Source organism: Pteropus vampyrus, unplaced genomic scaffold (assembly GCF_000151845.1).
Source record: "Pteropus vampyrus isolate Shadow unplaced genomic scaffold, Pvam_2.0 Scaffold470, whole genome shotgun sequence".
NCBI classification, from domain to species: Eukaryota; Metazoa; Chordata; class Mammalia; order Chiroptera; family Pteropodidae; genus Pteropus; species Pteropus vampyrus.
Window position 1 is genome coordinate 1,575,147 of NW_011889251.1, and position 14,902 is coordinate 1,590,048.

A 14,902-nucleotide genomic window follows, 5' to 3' on the forward strand; every position below is an offset into this window, starting at 1 on the left:
GTTGTAGGACTCTTCGGTTGCTTCCATGTCCTAACCACTGTGAATAATGCTGCTATGAACATTGGTGTGCAAATATCTTTTTGGATATGGGTTTTCTAGTCTTTGGGGTAAATATACAGTAGAGACATTTCTGGATCATATGGTAGATCGATTCTTAGTGTTTTGAGGAACCTCCATACTGTTTTCCACAGTGGCTGCACCAATTTGCAGTCCCACCAACACTGGACAAGGGTTCCTTTATCTTCGCATCCTCTCCAACATTTGTTATTATTTGTCCTGTTGATTATAGCTATTCTAACAGGTGTGAGATGGTATCCCATTGTGGTTTTGATTTGCATTTCCCTAAGAGCTAGTGATGTTGAGCATCTTTTCATATGTTTGTTGGCCATTTGTATGTCTTCTTGGGAGAAATGCCTGTTCAGGTCCTTTTCCCATCTTTTGATTGGATTGTTTTTTTGTTGTTGTTGTTATTGAGTCGTATGAGTTCTTTGTATATTTTGGCTATTAGATATTCTTGTAATGTTTTTGTCAAGGTTTGTTGTCAAGGCTATGCTAGCCTCATATAGTAAGTTGAGAAATACTACTGTTTTTCAGTTATTTGGAACGTTTTTGTAAATTAGTATTTTTTTCTCCCATAAACATTTAGAATAATTGAGAATAAAGCCTTAATAGAATAGAATTCTCTTCATGAAAATGTTTTAAACTATAAATTAAAAATCTACAATAGTTATGGAAATATACAGATTACTTTCTAGTTTATATCAGTTTAGTTAATTATGATTTCTAATAAATTGTGCATTTAATCTAAATTGTATAATATATGGGCTTAAAGTTGTTTATGATATTTCTTATTATTTTAATGATGCAGGTACTATAGTGGTGTTTCTTTTTACATACCTCATATTGGTATTTTTTCTCTTTTTTGGAATAAATTTTGATTTTATTAGTTTTTATAATGAACCATATTTTGACAACCAGAAAATAAGACTTATTATTTTCAAATGAGCTCACAGTATTGTAAGCTCCTCCGCAAAAAAGGGAAGCCAGAAAACAGTGAAATGACATCTTCAAAGAGCTTCAAGAAAACAGCTGCAAACCTAGAATTTCATATCTAGCAAAAATATCTTTCGAAAAGGAAGGTTAATAAAAATACTTTCAAATGACCAACACTGAGGAAATGCATCTCAAGCAGATCTGCACTGAGGGAAATATCAAGAGATTTCTTTAGATATATGGGAAATATTCTCAGGTAGAGGCATAGATAGGAAGGAAGGATGGAAAGAAGGGAGGAAGGAAGGAAGAAATGAAGAGAGGGAGAAAGGGAGGGAGGGAGAGAGGAAGGAAGAAGAGAAAGAAAGAAAGAAGGAGAAGAAAGAAGGAAGTCTAAAAGGAAGGAAGCAGAGGAGTTAATATATTCAGTGAATAAAACAACAACAATAATGCATAGTAGAATTTAAAATATAAAAGACTGAAAAATATAAGAACAATAACAAAAAATATGGAGCAAGGTAAATAGAATTAAAGGACTTTAAGGCCATTGCATTGTCCTGGAAGTGGTAAAAGTAAAATTTTATATTAGACTTTAATAAGTCAAGAATTCATGTTTTATCTTCTAGGACAATCCATTTAAAATATTAAAAGAATGTATAACCAATAAGTTAATAATGAGGAGACAATAGGGTAAAAATATACTTAATCTAAAACAAGGCAAGAAAGGGAAAAAGGGCAAGCATAGAAAGGCTATGCTAGGACATGGTTTTATAGTGTAGCGGTTAGCACATCTGCTTTACATGCAGAAGGTCCTGGGTTCATGCGCGGTGGAGCCAGGGGCCATGGTCTATGGCCATGCCACTCTGAACAAGCCCGATGTCTGATTTTGGAAGCTAAGCGGGGTCAGGCCTGGTTAGTACTTGGATGGGAGACCACCTAGGAAGACCAGGTGCTGTAGGCATAAATAATAATAAAAGTTAAAAAAAAGGATAGAATAAAAAAATAGTAAGTTGACAGATTTAAATCCAAGTATATCAGTAGTTATGTAATTATAAAAGACAAAACATTCCAATTAATAAAGACAGACTGATCAGAAATTAAATAACCATATGTCATTTATTAGAGATACACCTTTACTAAAAGCACAAAGAATGGTTGAAAGTAAAAGAATGGAAAGAGATACCATGCAAACATTTATCAAAAGGAAACTGTATAATTAGCTATACAAATATCACTTATACTAGACCTTAAGATAAGAAACCTTATGGATAAAATAAGACATTACATAATGATAAAAGAGTCAATCCAACAGGAAGATAAAACAATTGTAAATTCCATCACAATAATATCATCTTTAATTACATTAAGCAAAATGGCTGAACTCCAAGGAGAAATAGAGAAATTCATAACCAGAATGGGAAATTTTAACATACTTTGTTCAGAAAGAGAACAAGGAGACAAAAGAAAATCAATAAAGATATAGAAGATTTGAATAATAGGAATAACAAACGTGTGTATGTTTATTAAATCACCCAACAACTGCAGAATCCAAACTCTTTTACAATGCCTATGTTACATTTACCAAAATTAAACAGTCTGGGACATAAAGAAAGTCTCAATATTCCATTACAAATTTTCATATGTAATATTTTCTTTATCAAACATTCAATATATTTTCTAATTTCCTTTGTGATATCTTCTTTGACTCACAGATTATTCAGAATTTTTTTTCAATATCCAAATACATAGAGATATTCTAAACATAGAGATAATCCATAACTTGTGGTTATAGAGTTCTAGTTATAGCCCACTGTCATCAAATCATATCCAGTGTTTTTAATTCTTTGATATTTGTTGAAATTTTTTTTGCAGCCCATCATATGGTCATTCTTTGAAAATTTTTTTGTTTGTTGAAGTATAATATACATGTCAAAAAGTTCACACATCATGAATGTACAGGTGGACAAATGTTCACAATTGAACATACCTATGTGACTAGCACACATATCTAGACACAGAACATTGTCAGATGCAGAAGCTCCAGTCGTAATCAAGGGTAATCACTATTCTGACTTCTAACAGCCTTGATTAGTTTTGCTGTTCTTATACTTTATATATATGGAATTATACAGCATATACTCTTTTGTTTTGCCATCTTTTTCTAAATATGATTACTTGTGAGATTCATCCACATTGTTGTGAGTAGCTGCATATCATTCACTCTCATAGTATTGTAGGCTGTCAGTCATTGTAAATGTTGTGCATGTTCATGAAAAGGCAGTATTCTGAAATTGTCTGTAGTAGTACTCTGTATATGTTTGTTAAGTCATTTGTTAATTGTGTTGTTCATATATTCTGTATTCTTTTTTATTCCTGTTATTTCACGTGGCTGAGAAAGTTAAGTTAAAGAGTCCCACTATGAATGGTGAATTGTTTACTTCTCCTTGGATTTCAGTCAGTTTTTTGCTTCATATATTTTGAGGCTCTTTTTTTTTTTTATTTAGCTACTTAACCAAATTTAAATTTGTAGTATCTTCCTGCTAAATTGAGACTTAACATTATGAAATGACTTCCTTTATCTCTACTTCAGCTGGTGATGAAAAATTTTAGTTTTTGTTTGTCTGAAATGTCATTATTGATAGATATTTTTCTAGCTGTAGATTTCTAGGTTGGTATTTATTTCTTTTTGGCACATTAAAGTGCTCACTGTCTTCTCACTCAAGTCCTCACTATCTCTGGGTTCCATTCTTGTCTCATTGTACTGTTTTATGAACAATTTCTTATTATCTTTCAGTTTTACTTATTTTGTCTTCTTCTGTGTCCAGTATGCTGTTAAAAGTATCCTTTGAGTTTTTTAGTTTACTTACTATGTCTTTCATTTTAAAAATTCTAATTATTATTCAAATCTGCTATGACATTTTTTATTATTTTTTTGTTCTCTGAAAATGTTTTCAAGCTTGCTTTTTTATTTCTTTAAATATATTAAATCTCTGTCTGATAATTCTAGAGTCTAAAGTCTGTAAGGATGTTCCTGCTGCTTCAGCTGGTTTTTGATCACAGCTCCATATTTCCATGAGCACCAGATTTTTTTTGACTTGTGTTGATCATTACCCTGAAAATAATATTTGTCAGGATCTCTCGAAATCTTGAATGAAAGTGCCTTCCTTCATGATAGATTTCTAGTTACATCTGCCAGTTTCTGCATACTACTAATTGTAAACCACTTTAAACCAAATTCAAGACTTGAGGGCCCTTGACTACTTAGACTGCCCAGTATACCCAGCTGAAACTCTGCAGGATGTCCAGTATCAAACCACAAGTTTATAGGAATTTTTTCTTTTCCTGTTTTCCTTCTGTCCTGGTTGGTGACGTGTCAAACGCCTCAGCAGTTCTCTGGCCTAACGTAGATACTATAACACTCCTTATCTTATGTACATCCTGGTCCTTAATTTCTGTCTTCCTTGCCCTACAGGTTATCTGAATTTATGTCCACAGTTGTGTCAGCAAATGCTTTTAGAACAAAAAGAAAGTTCAATATTCTTTTCACCTCTCTGGGTTTAAGTTTTCTCCAGAATTTGTCCTCGAAGTCCCCCATTATCTTGTCAGATTTTCAGGCTTTTAAGATAATTGTTTTAATATTTTATCCTGAATATTTAGTTGCTTTCAGTAGGATGGCTTCTCTGAATAATTTAGGCTGCCATTATTTGAAATTCCCTTTCATATAGTTTTATCACCAGCAGATTACATCTAAGAACTATTAAAATGCTTTTATGTATGTCTTAAAATATTTGAATTACTTTTCCTTTGAAAATAACAGTATCTTAATTTTTTCCCAAACTCTGATAGGGAGATTTAAATCTCTTATTATTAATTTTGGAAAAAAATAGTTCGGAGATCTGATCTACTATGAAATACTTAGTAACTGAACCAAGAGAGCACATGCTTTCACTTAAAACATTCAGATAATTTAATTTTATTAAAGGTGGTATTTGTGGCTTTACTTGACATAAAACAATTTCTATATTTCTCTATTCTAGTCATTCCACTTAACATACTTTTTTGGAGTATGAGACATCAAGATGTGGAGACAAATAATATATAATCTATAACATTAAAAGATATCTCAACAATAAGCAAGTAAACCATCAATTATAATACAATCATATTTGAGCTACAATTGAAACAAATACATGCTACTTAGGAAGCACAGAGGGGAAGCAACTAACTCAATATGGTGTTTGTTGGAGGATGAGGGCAGGCTGAGAAATCTTCCCATGTAAGATGTCTCTTTAGCAGAATATTAATGGATGATTTGGGAAGCAAGGAGGTAGTGTAGAGAATGAGTATTTCAGGCAGAGCAAAAGCCATAAAGGCGTAGAGGAATAAGAAAGCATAAGAGAAGCTGGAATTAGTTCGATTTGGCCAGAGCACACCTTATATGTGTAAGCACGTAGAAGTTGAAGCTGGAAAGGTAAATAAGAATCAGATTAAGAAAGTCCTTCACGGCAGTGCTTAACATTTTAGATTTTATCATGAGGAGATAGGGAGCCAGTAATGATGAATAAAGATCTAAAAATAAATTTCCCATTAAAGAATACCACATGATCATAACAGACATTTTGGGAAAAGAAGAAATCATCTCTAATCCCAATATCCAAGTACAATCACAATTATATATTTCTATTTGATACATTCTAATGTATCAATAGAATGATTTAATTTAAAAAAACATGTTCCATGCATATTTTAAAAGATAGTTGTAATCATATTTAAATATATGATATTTGATTATAAAGTTAATGTCTTTGTTATAGAAAATATTGAAATTTAGGAAAGTGTATACATTTTAAATTAATACTTTTCCACACTTAAACATGGTTATGTAAGGTCTATGTTATTATAAATTCTTTCTCAGCATAATTGTAATGACTATATATATTCCACTATCAGTATGTATTATAATTTGGATTATTTCCAGATTAAAAATATAACTATATAAATTATGTTTACATTAATATACATGTACATTAAGAATGGTGAACTATGTGCTTAGGAAATCAAAGTAAGTTCATTAAAAATTATTTGAATTATCTTGCATCAAATCATATAAAGGTGCCAAGGTAGATGATGTGCATCCAAGTAATTATAATTTTTATATTTGCCAATAGTAAAAAATATAATGGCAAAGAGGGATCTCATTCAGAAGAGCCATAAACATAAAATACCTAAGAATGACTTTAGTGAGAAATGTGAAGTATAAGTATAAAATTTTGTTGAAAAATATTTAAAAATTTTGTATCAATAGAATGATATAATGTATTCTTAGATGAAATATTACAAAAGTATATTTTTCCCGAATATACTTTGGCTCTGTGTTAATAAAAATTCCACTGGGATTATTGTTTTACCTTAACATGACAACTTTTTTCCCTAAGATTTACCTCTAAGAATATCACTAAGAAAAAAATATTGAAAAAAAACTGAAAGAATTTAAGATGTAGAAGTTCCATTATCAGAATTAAATTTTAGTTAGACATCATTAGTCATATTATATAGTATCCATTGGATAGGACTTAGTAGAGGAAGGGAGATTAAACTACTACTGAGATATTCAGGTAAGAAATGATAAAGATTTAAACTGAGGCTAGAGAGAAGAAATTTAATGTGATATAAGGGGTAGACTCAATAGGGCTTGATTACTAAATGTGAGGGGTATAGTAAAATAAGAAATAGGTGCTATGAAAGTTCATGGACATGATGTGTTCATGTCATCTAGGTAGAGGTAGACCTTAGCAGTTGAATTTGTTAATCTGAGGGAGGTCTGAATTCTAAATTTGGATTTTGAGTCTTCTGCATAAAAGTGATCATTGAAGTCTGGAGTGTGAATGAAACTATCTATGAACTATGAATAGAGTGGGAGGGGAAAAAAAGAGGGACAGGGTCAAAATCTTAGGGACTACATTTAAAGTTCTGAGAGAATGAAAGTCCACAACCTAATGGAGAAGAAACAGTAGGAGATGTAGGGGGAAAATCCTGGAATGGGTGCTTTCTCCAAATCCAAAGAGGAATGTTTCAAGAAAAAGAGGTTGGTCGCAGTTATAGGAAGTCATAGGAAAGTCAAGTAAGAAGAGATCGCTAAAGTGTTTATTGGGTCGGTCATAATATTATTGAACACTTTAGTGGCTCCTTCCACTCAAAGATTTCCCACCCCTCCCCACCCCTGCTGCCCCAACCTCTGGTGGTCGTGGTTGCTACTGGCTTCTTCCTCTGTTCCTCATGCTAGAGAAACTGAGGACTCTGTCATGCTGTGCTACAACCATGGGGAAATGAATTAACTTTAATAATTTCTTTATCTCTGGCTAAGAGGTTGAATGAATGTTCGGAGAGTTAGTTATCAAGAAATGCATACTCCTAAAGGAATACACTTTAATCCTGATGGACATAGTATAAAGATGATATAAAAAACTATTAAAACCAGTCAATTTAAGTAATATAAATTCAGAGAAGTGAGATGACTGCCTCAGTGAGTGTTTAGGTATTTATGGGAGCCGTATGAAATACATTATAATATGAGATTTTTTTTGTTAATGAAAACAAAATATTGCTGTGGACATAATTCTGTGTTTATTTTACTACATTATGAATTAAGAATTTTAGAGATAAATCAGAAATTGGCTCATTTACCATTGGTTGAGAGTATAAATTGGCACAAATATTTGGGGAAGCATTTTGGCATATCTAACTATAATTAAAATGCGCATACTTTTAATTAAGCACCTCTCAGAATAAACGCACAGGCATATATATGCACATACCTTTGGAAATGCATCTAAATATTCAATTATGAAATAAAAAAGTTATAAAATATCCACATAATGAATATAATACAGCCATTACTAACAATGAAACAGAATTATATGTACTAACACAGAAGGATGCCCATTATATATAAGTAAAAAATACTAAAGAAAGTTGCATGGTAGTGTGTAGAGTATGGTTACATTTTGGCAAAGTATATAAATGTGGATATTTATATATGAATAGGTAAAAGTCTGGAGGGATATACAATTATCTGTTAGTCTACAGAACAATGGGATTTGAAAGGACTTTCACGTTTTTTGCTTTTTATAATTCTAGAAGGATTGAATTTTGTATAAGCAGCATATATTTTTAATATTCTTGAACCTAAATAAAATAAGTAGAAGACCAAGAAAAAAATAAATCGCACAGGAAGTATAACCAAAATTTATCTTTTAAAAACCTAAAATATATGGCTATATATTCACTTTTTCAAAAAGCACATGTGTTTTACAATAGTACAAGCAGGTATACTTTTACTGGATAGTGGTCCCCAGATGTTTTTTCCTTCATTAGTTGCTTCTAGGAATTTCCAAAGCACCAAGTACCCTTTGCTTTGGGTAGATCATGTTGAGCAGGAGAGATAAGTTATGTGCACACCTAACTCTAATACAATATGTAAATTAAAACTATATATAAGAGGTACCAGGAAAGTGGTAGAGATGTTTAGGGTTTAGTTCGGTCCTTGTCACAAAGTTAATGTTCAATAAATGTTGAATGAAAAGTTCACCAGCATCAGAAAGTGAACATGTTTTCTTTTAATAAGAATGTAGTGAGATTGTTTGGTTCTGATTTATCTCTGCAGTTAAGATTCTGACACTCTAACCTAAGGCAATATTTTCTTAAATAAATTCCGAGTTTTAAAAATAAAAAAAAATAATTGAAAGTAGGTAGAAATAAATGGAAATACAGTGCAATAACATATTACTCAAAGGTTAGTTCCAAAGTAAGTGTATATGATGAATATTATGTTTAAGTAATATTAAGCTTGAAAAGTCACATACATCTTTTCAAGTACAAATTTTTCTAGTTGTGTTGGTACCACCCTACCAGGAAATTCTCATGTACACTAAAGCTTGAAAACCACTAAACTCTAAATCAAGGAACAAAATGAATGCCTATATCTGAATATTCACATTTTTTCTGCCTTGAAGATAAATGATGAATGGGGATTGTTGGAGAGTTATAAAGTGCTCTTGCTTGCAAACAGGGTTTACTCTATCCACTTTTTTGATTGAGATATAATTGACATATAACATTATATTAATTTCAGATGTACAACATAACGATTCAATATCTGTATATATTACAAAATGATCATCACAATCAGTTTAGTTAGTATTTATCACCACATATAGTTGTAATTTTTTTCAGTGATGAGAACTTTTAAGATCTACTCTTCTTGTATTATTAACTGTAGTCACCATGCTGGACATCATGTTCCCTTGACTTATTTATTTTATAACTGGAAGTTTGTACCATTAAACCACATTTCACCCATTTTGCCCATTCCCCATCCCTTAAACCCCATTCTCCACCTCTGGCAACTACCATTCTATTCTTTGTATCTATGAATTTGTTTTTTTCCATTCACTTTTGATATTCACTCAATAACCTTAATGCATATTAAAATATTTCTTTAGTGAGAATTAAATTTGGTGATATATGGGAACACACTTAGCTCTGGGACTGTCACGTACTAGATACTAAATGAATGCTTGGTGAATTTGAATTTAAAACTTGCTTCATTAGACTATCATACTTAAAAATAGTTATTATGGAGAAGAATATGATTACCCGCTTTCTGTATTTCCAAGTTGGAATTTCCTGTTATAACACTATTGAATCCCTCTGCGATGTTTTTCAAATACATTGGGGTGGAGGAATAAGAATATAGAATAATCATGACAGTTTGCTGTGCCTACCCGCAACCTATAATTCTTAACTTTCCAGAATTATAGCTGGATTTTTCATCCAGGGATGAAATATTCATCCTTGTACCCAGGAAACTAACAGTCTGACTTTATCAGGCTAGTTGCTACTTTCCTAGCACATCATTATTGACCCTTTGCAAAGCATGACTTTTTTGTAATTTGAAAATCTCCTTTATTCTCCAACTCCTAGTTTACATCGCACTAAGTCCACATATCCTAAGAGGCATAGCTGTCCCCTATATTCTATGTATACAGTGATTTATGAACCAATAAATGTTTCATATGCAGTTGAGATTTTAAATGAGCTGATCATAATTGAATCAAAGAGCACTGCAGAAAACCAATCATGGGAGGCTATGATGAAATTTTAATTATAAAGGATATTGAATATTCTAGGGTGACAACTCTGTTATAATAGATGTAACATTGAATTAGAAAGAAAGTGAAATTTTTACCCAGTTTTGCTTGAAATCAACTCTGTATTTCTAGTAAATTATTACACCATTCTCTGCTTTAATTTTACACCTTTGTTAAAGTTATTACTCTATTGTCTTTTGTTAACTGGATCTAATAGAGAATTGCCCAGTAGATTTAGATAAAGAAAGTCACGAATTTGTGTTGATTATTTGGGGGAGTTTTGTATAGTTTTTTTCCCTATTCAGTACTGAAAAGCTGAAGTTGGCATCAACCAACCTCAAGTTGTAGATGCACTAAGTTAAATGATTTTAAGATTTTTAAAACCATTAGTTTAGAGATGTTGTATAAATAACCAGTACTATTTCTTCTCAATTCTGTGAGTCAAGTAGAGTGTGCTTCCTTCCCTTGTGATAGAAAAAGAGAGTATGCAGAAGCTTAGATTTTCTATTTCTTTTGACTCATCTCTCCTTTCTCCTCAGATTACTTGGATAATTCCATGAGACTTTCTATCCTATGCTGCCCCCTCTTCTTTTCTGGCTAATAATCATTGAGAATTTATGTAATGAAATTTTTATATGCATCATCTCAGTAAATGTCTAGCAGCAATTTTTTTTTGTAGTAAGTAGTATGTTTTCCTTAATTTACCTTTAATTACTAGAGAAATTAAACCACTTTCCCAAGGAGACATAATTAATAAGTGATAGAGCCTGATCTTGAGTCTTTGAGTCTGGTTTTATATCAAGCAGGATTTCTATAAGATGGCTCTAGGTTCATGATCTAAGCATACATTATGATTTAAGACCTTGAAGTGAGGTTGTGGTCTGTAATTGCTAGTGGAATTTAACTCTAGATCTTACTACCTAAAAATATGCTTTGGAAAAATTTCTGAGATTACCACAGAATTGAAGAATCTATGTCTTTTCCAAATAACTTTGATAAAATAAGCTTTGATAAAGAAAGGTTTTAGATTACGTTAATTATCTCATCAAAATGCCTTAAAGGATCTTTTAATATTCACCGAAAATATAGTACATCTCCATGTGGCTAATTTTTAGAGGATGTATATTTTATCTGTCTTATAAAGTGTTGTATACATAACTGATGAAGGAATTATATAACAAAATCTATCACAAGGAAAATATGAATTAGTTTATGTCAGAAAAGTCCAAGTCATTTGTAAAACTCTGTTACTTAGGTAGAATATTGTAGGTGGAAAGATAATATTGAAAGAAGAGATTGGGATATGACACACAATTGTATTTAGCATAATTTTGCTTAGGCCAGCCATTTAAAAACACATTCAGAAGATTCAATTGAAGTCTCTAAAAGAAAAAGAGATCTGTAGTTATGAAAACAATTGAGTAGGATCCCATAAAAAATACTTGGAAATTAATAGCTTGTGACAAACAATATGATTTTTTTAAAATTCAGGTACAGTCAACATAACTTTAATTTCAGGTGTGTAACATAATGATTTGGTATTTGAATAATACAATTCTTAATTAGAAGTGCATGCATAGTGGTCAGATGTTGTGTTACAATCTCAAGAAATGGGCATAGAAAAAACTTCCTGTAGATATTGATAAATTTCTTCACCTTTTGGGGATCCAGTTTCTTCATCTTCATTAGGCTTTCGTGAGGATTAAATGGGATAATATAGAGAGAAATAATGTGTAAACTGTTAGTGCTAAGGCATCGGGAAGCAAGGGGAACCCAGAGAGCCAACAATTAATTACTCGATACTCTTAGGCAGAGATATAGGTTTGTTTAGTTTTTATCCAAGCAGCAAACACCATAGGTATAGAAAAGAGAAACCGTGACCTTCATTTAGACTGAGCTTAGGTCATATCTTGGAAAATAGTTTAAATTCAAGGTACTTCAATAATATCTAGATTTTTTGAAATCGAAAAAAAGTATCCAAATTAATGAATGCTTTGGCTAAAACCCACTTAGGAACAAGGATGTTCTCGAGTGCCAAAGTACCATCTTATTTTATGCTATGGCTAAAATCCCAAGAATTGCGGAGGAGAAACAGGGCCAAACAAAGTTTTCTATTAAAATAAAAGGCCCCAAGTGATGAATGGAAACTTGGAACCGGTTTTAATGGCAACACTAGAAGCCAGAAATTAGCTTAAACACAAACTCACAAATTTCTGGCATGTATTAAGTCTCAAATAGAACATTGGTAGTAATTTTAGTGAATTAGAAACATGGCTTAACCCAGGCAGTTGTAACCTTATTCCAGATCACTCAACTTGCTGCTGACTTGGCTTGGAAACTCGATGCTTGCTTGTCTTGAGTCATTGATAAAAATGTTGAATGGGATAAGACCAAGGGTGAGTGGATCTCTGCAGTCACCCACTGGGCTTCTCCCTCCAGATCGACATATTAATAAACGCTCTTTGGCATTGTTATTCAAACAATTATAAAACTACCTAACTATACGTCTTGTAGCCTTTCTTTCTGCATTTGGTCTGCAAGCATATTGGGAGACTTTAACATCTCCATGAATTCCAGATACACTGTGTCTGCAGCATTTCCCTTATCAGTGATTCTAGCAACTAAAAATCGAAAACGCCTACGTAATTTTTTTTTTTTGTTGTCTGTGGTGGGATTGATGTTACCACTTTTGAGTTGAAAAGTAATCCCCAGTATGAATGCCTTTATTTCTAACTGCTCATAAACAATTGCTTTAGTAATATTAGAGTTTTGAAGGAATTTATAACAAGCTCAAGGGCATTTCTTAAAAACAGAAAATCTGGTTCTCTAGTCACATTTGTAAGATCATCTTGCTACATACACTTAACTTACTTATAAGCACTTTTATGCTTCCTATCTCTTCACTGATCTTGAGGTTTGAGTTCTGCTTAAACATTTCCTTCAATGAAAAATAAAGAATTTGGGTGAGATACTTTCTAAATATCTCTCAACCTTAAACATTCAATGATTCTTGTTAGGCCATCTCAATTGGGAATACCAATAGAGAAGCAAAACCCCAACATAATTGAATAGTTGGATTTTATCTGTGAATATTACACAATCTGTCTCAAGCCTTTAACCTACTCTCCCTTTTTATTGTTATTCTTCCAAAGTTTGAGTCCCTTTGTCTGTTCTGAGCAATTTTCCAATGCCTCAGTCAAAAAGCAACAGTATATTAGTTTCACAGAACTAAACATTTAGAAGATAGTTCCCTAAAAGTTAATGTATTCCCTCTTCAGGGAAGAGAATGTATAAAAAATTCAGCTCTTATGTTATATGAAAAATCTTTTTTTTATCTCCCATCCACTGGATGCTACTATATCTGTAAAGAATGCTATAATCACATGGGAAAGTATTTTTCTTCTGGAGAAACATAAAGAACGGAAGTCCTGTTCCTTCATAACAAGATAGAGGTTTTTTTTAACTACCTTGGACCACATTAAACATTGGGATGTTCATTTGTTTTTGTTTTTAAATTACATATCATGTACTCAGTTTGTGGAAAACATAAATACACAACTTTAAAAATGAAAATTAGGTCCTTCCTTATTTGACAGATATTCTCATAATGGTCAGCCCAAAGCTTGATCAAACTAATGAGCATATCATGTCCCCTTGCCCTGTGGCCAAAGGGCGCCAGATTGTTTGATTCCCCAAAGTAAAATGATTTGTGATGCTAATAATAGAAAAATGAAAATGTATGAGAATTAGATTCATGGAGTGCCAGTATTTTTCTTAGAGGCTTAATACAGTTGTGTTGTGACAGGTTTTGCTCCTGTGCCCAGTGACCTCATGATAGATGCATTTTACAAATAGAATTAAGGGACACAATTGAGATACTATTTCAAAGTTCTTGTCCAGCATGGTGGTAAACAAAACCATGCCTTATCATGGCATTTCTCTTATTGTGTCACTTTTCTTGTTAGTTATGAACAAGTAATTGCTTTATTTTATAATTTATTATTATAAAGTAAAAAGAATGATAACATAAAATTTGGGGGCAGAGTCTTTCTTAGAATCCAGCACCTTTATTAGTGAGATTTAGTTCTCCAGGTTAGAAATACTTTGTATGTCAAATTTTAAAGGAAGAAAACTATAGTAAATATTATTGCAGGCTCTTGAGCCCTTCTCCATTAGACATGGTCTGTCCATATACAACAAAGAGGAAGTGCTTGAATTGTAGCAGTTCCTCCTGAATTTGCTAAAAACAGATCTGAATATGAAACAATCATCAATTATTCTTGAGTGTTTATAAAGTTTCCCACTGAGAAGAATAAACACAAATACAAGACATGGCATCTGCTTGCCGGTTGCTTATAATTAAGATTAAAAAATAATATTAAAGCATTTTGATGAATTAAAGAATGACATATGTCAGCATTCAGGGATATGTGAAAGAGAAAAAAAAAAAGACCGTTATGTTTAGAATAGACACTGTTTCATGGGTTAAGTGGGTTTTAAGATGGACCTTGAAATGTATGTAAGATTTAGAAAGGGGGAGAGAAATTAAGGGATTGCTATTTGAGAGAATTATACAAGTAAAGTTGTAAATTTAGTTCTGTTAAAAAAAAAAAAACAGTAAGTACTTCTGTGCCAAGTCTATATTGGGTGCTGGAGATGAAAGCATGCTTGAGAACTCTTCTGCACTTTGTTGCTGAAGTATTTTCACACATCCTAAAAAGGTGAATCTGTTGTGAGGAAATCAGTCCCTTGAAGGAATTCTT

The 14,902-nt window shown here is 32.1% G+C and overlaps 2 protein-coding genes and 1 pseudogene across 2 annotated transcripts in view; all 3 read left to right on the top strand.

The window, feature by feature from the left end:
* The window catches only part of LOC105306989 (protocadherin alpha-1-like), a 191,277-nt gene that overhangs the window by 131,835 nt on the left and 44,540 nt on the right, over nucleotides 1-14,902 (top strand).
* The window catches only part of LOC111732553 (protocadherin alpha-10-like), a 107,576-nt gene that overhangs the window by 75,468 nt on the left and 17,206 nt on the right, over nucleotides 1-14,902 (top strand).
* On the top strand, nucleotides 1,836-1,951 carry LOC111732577 (annotated as a pseudogene).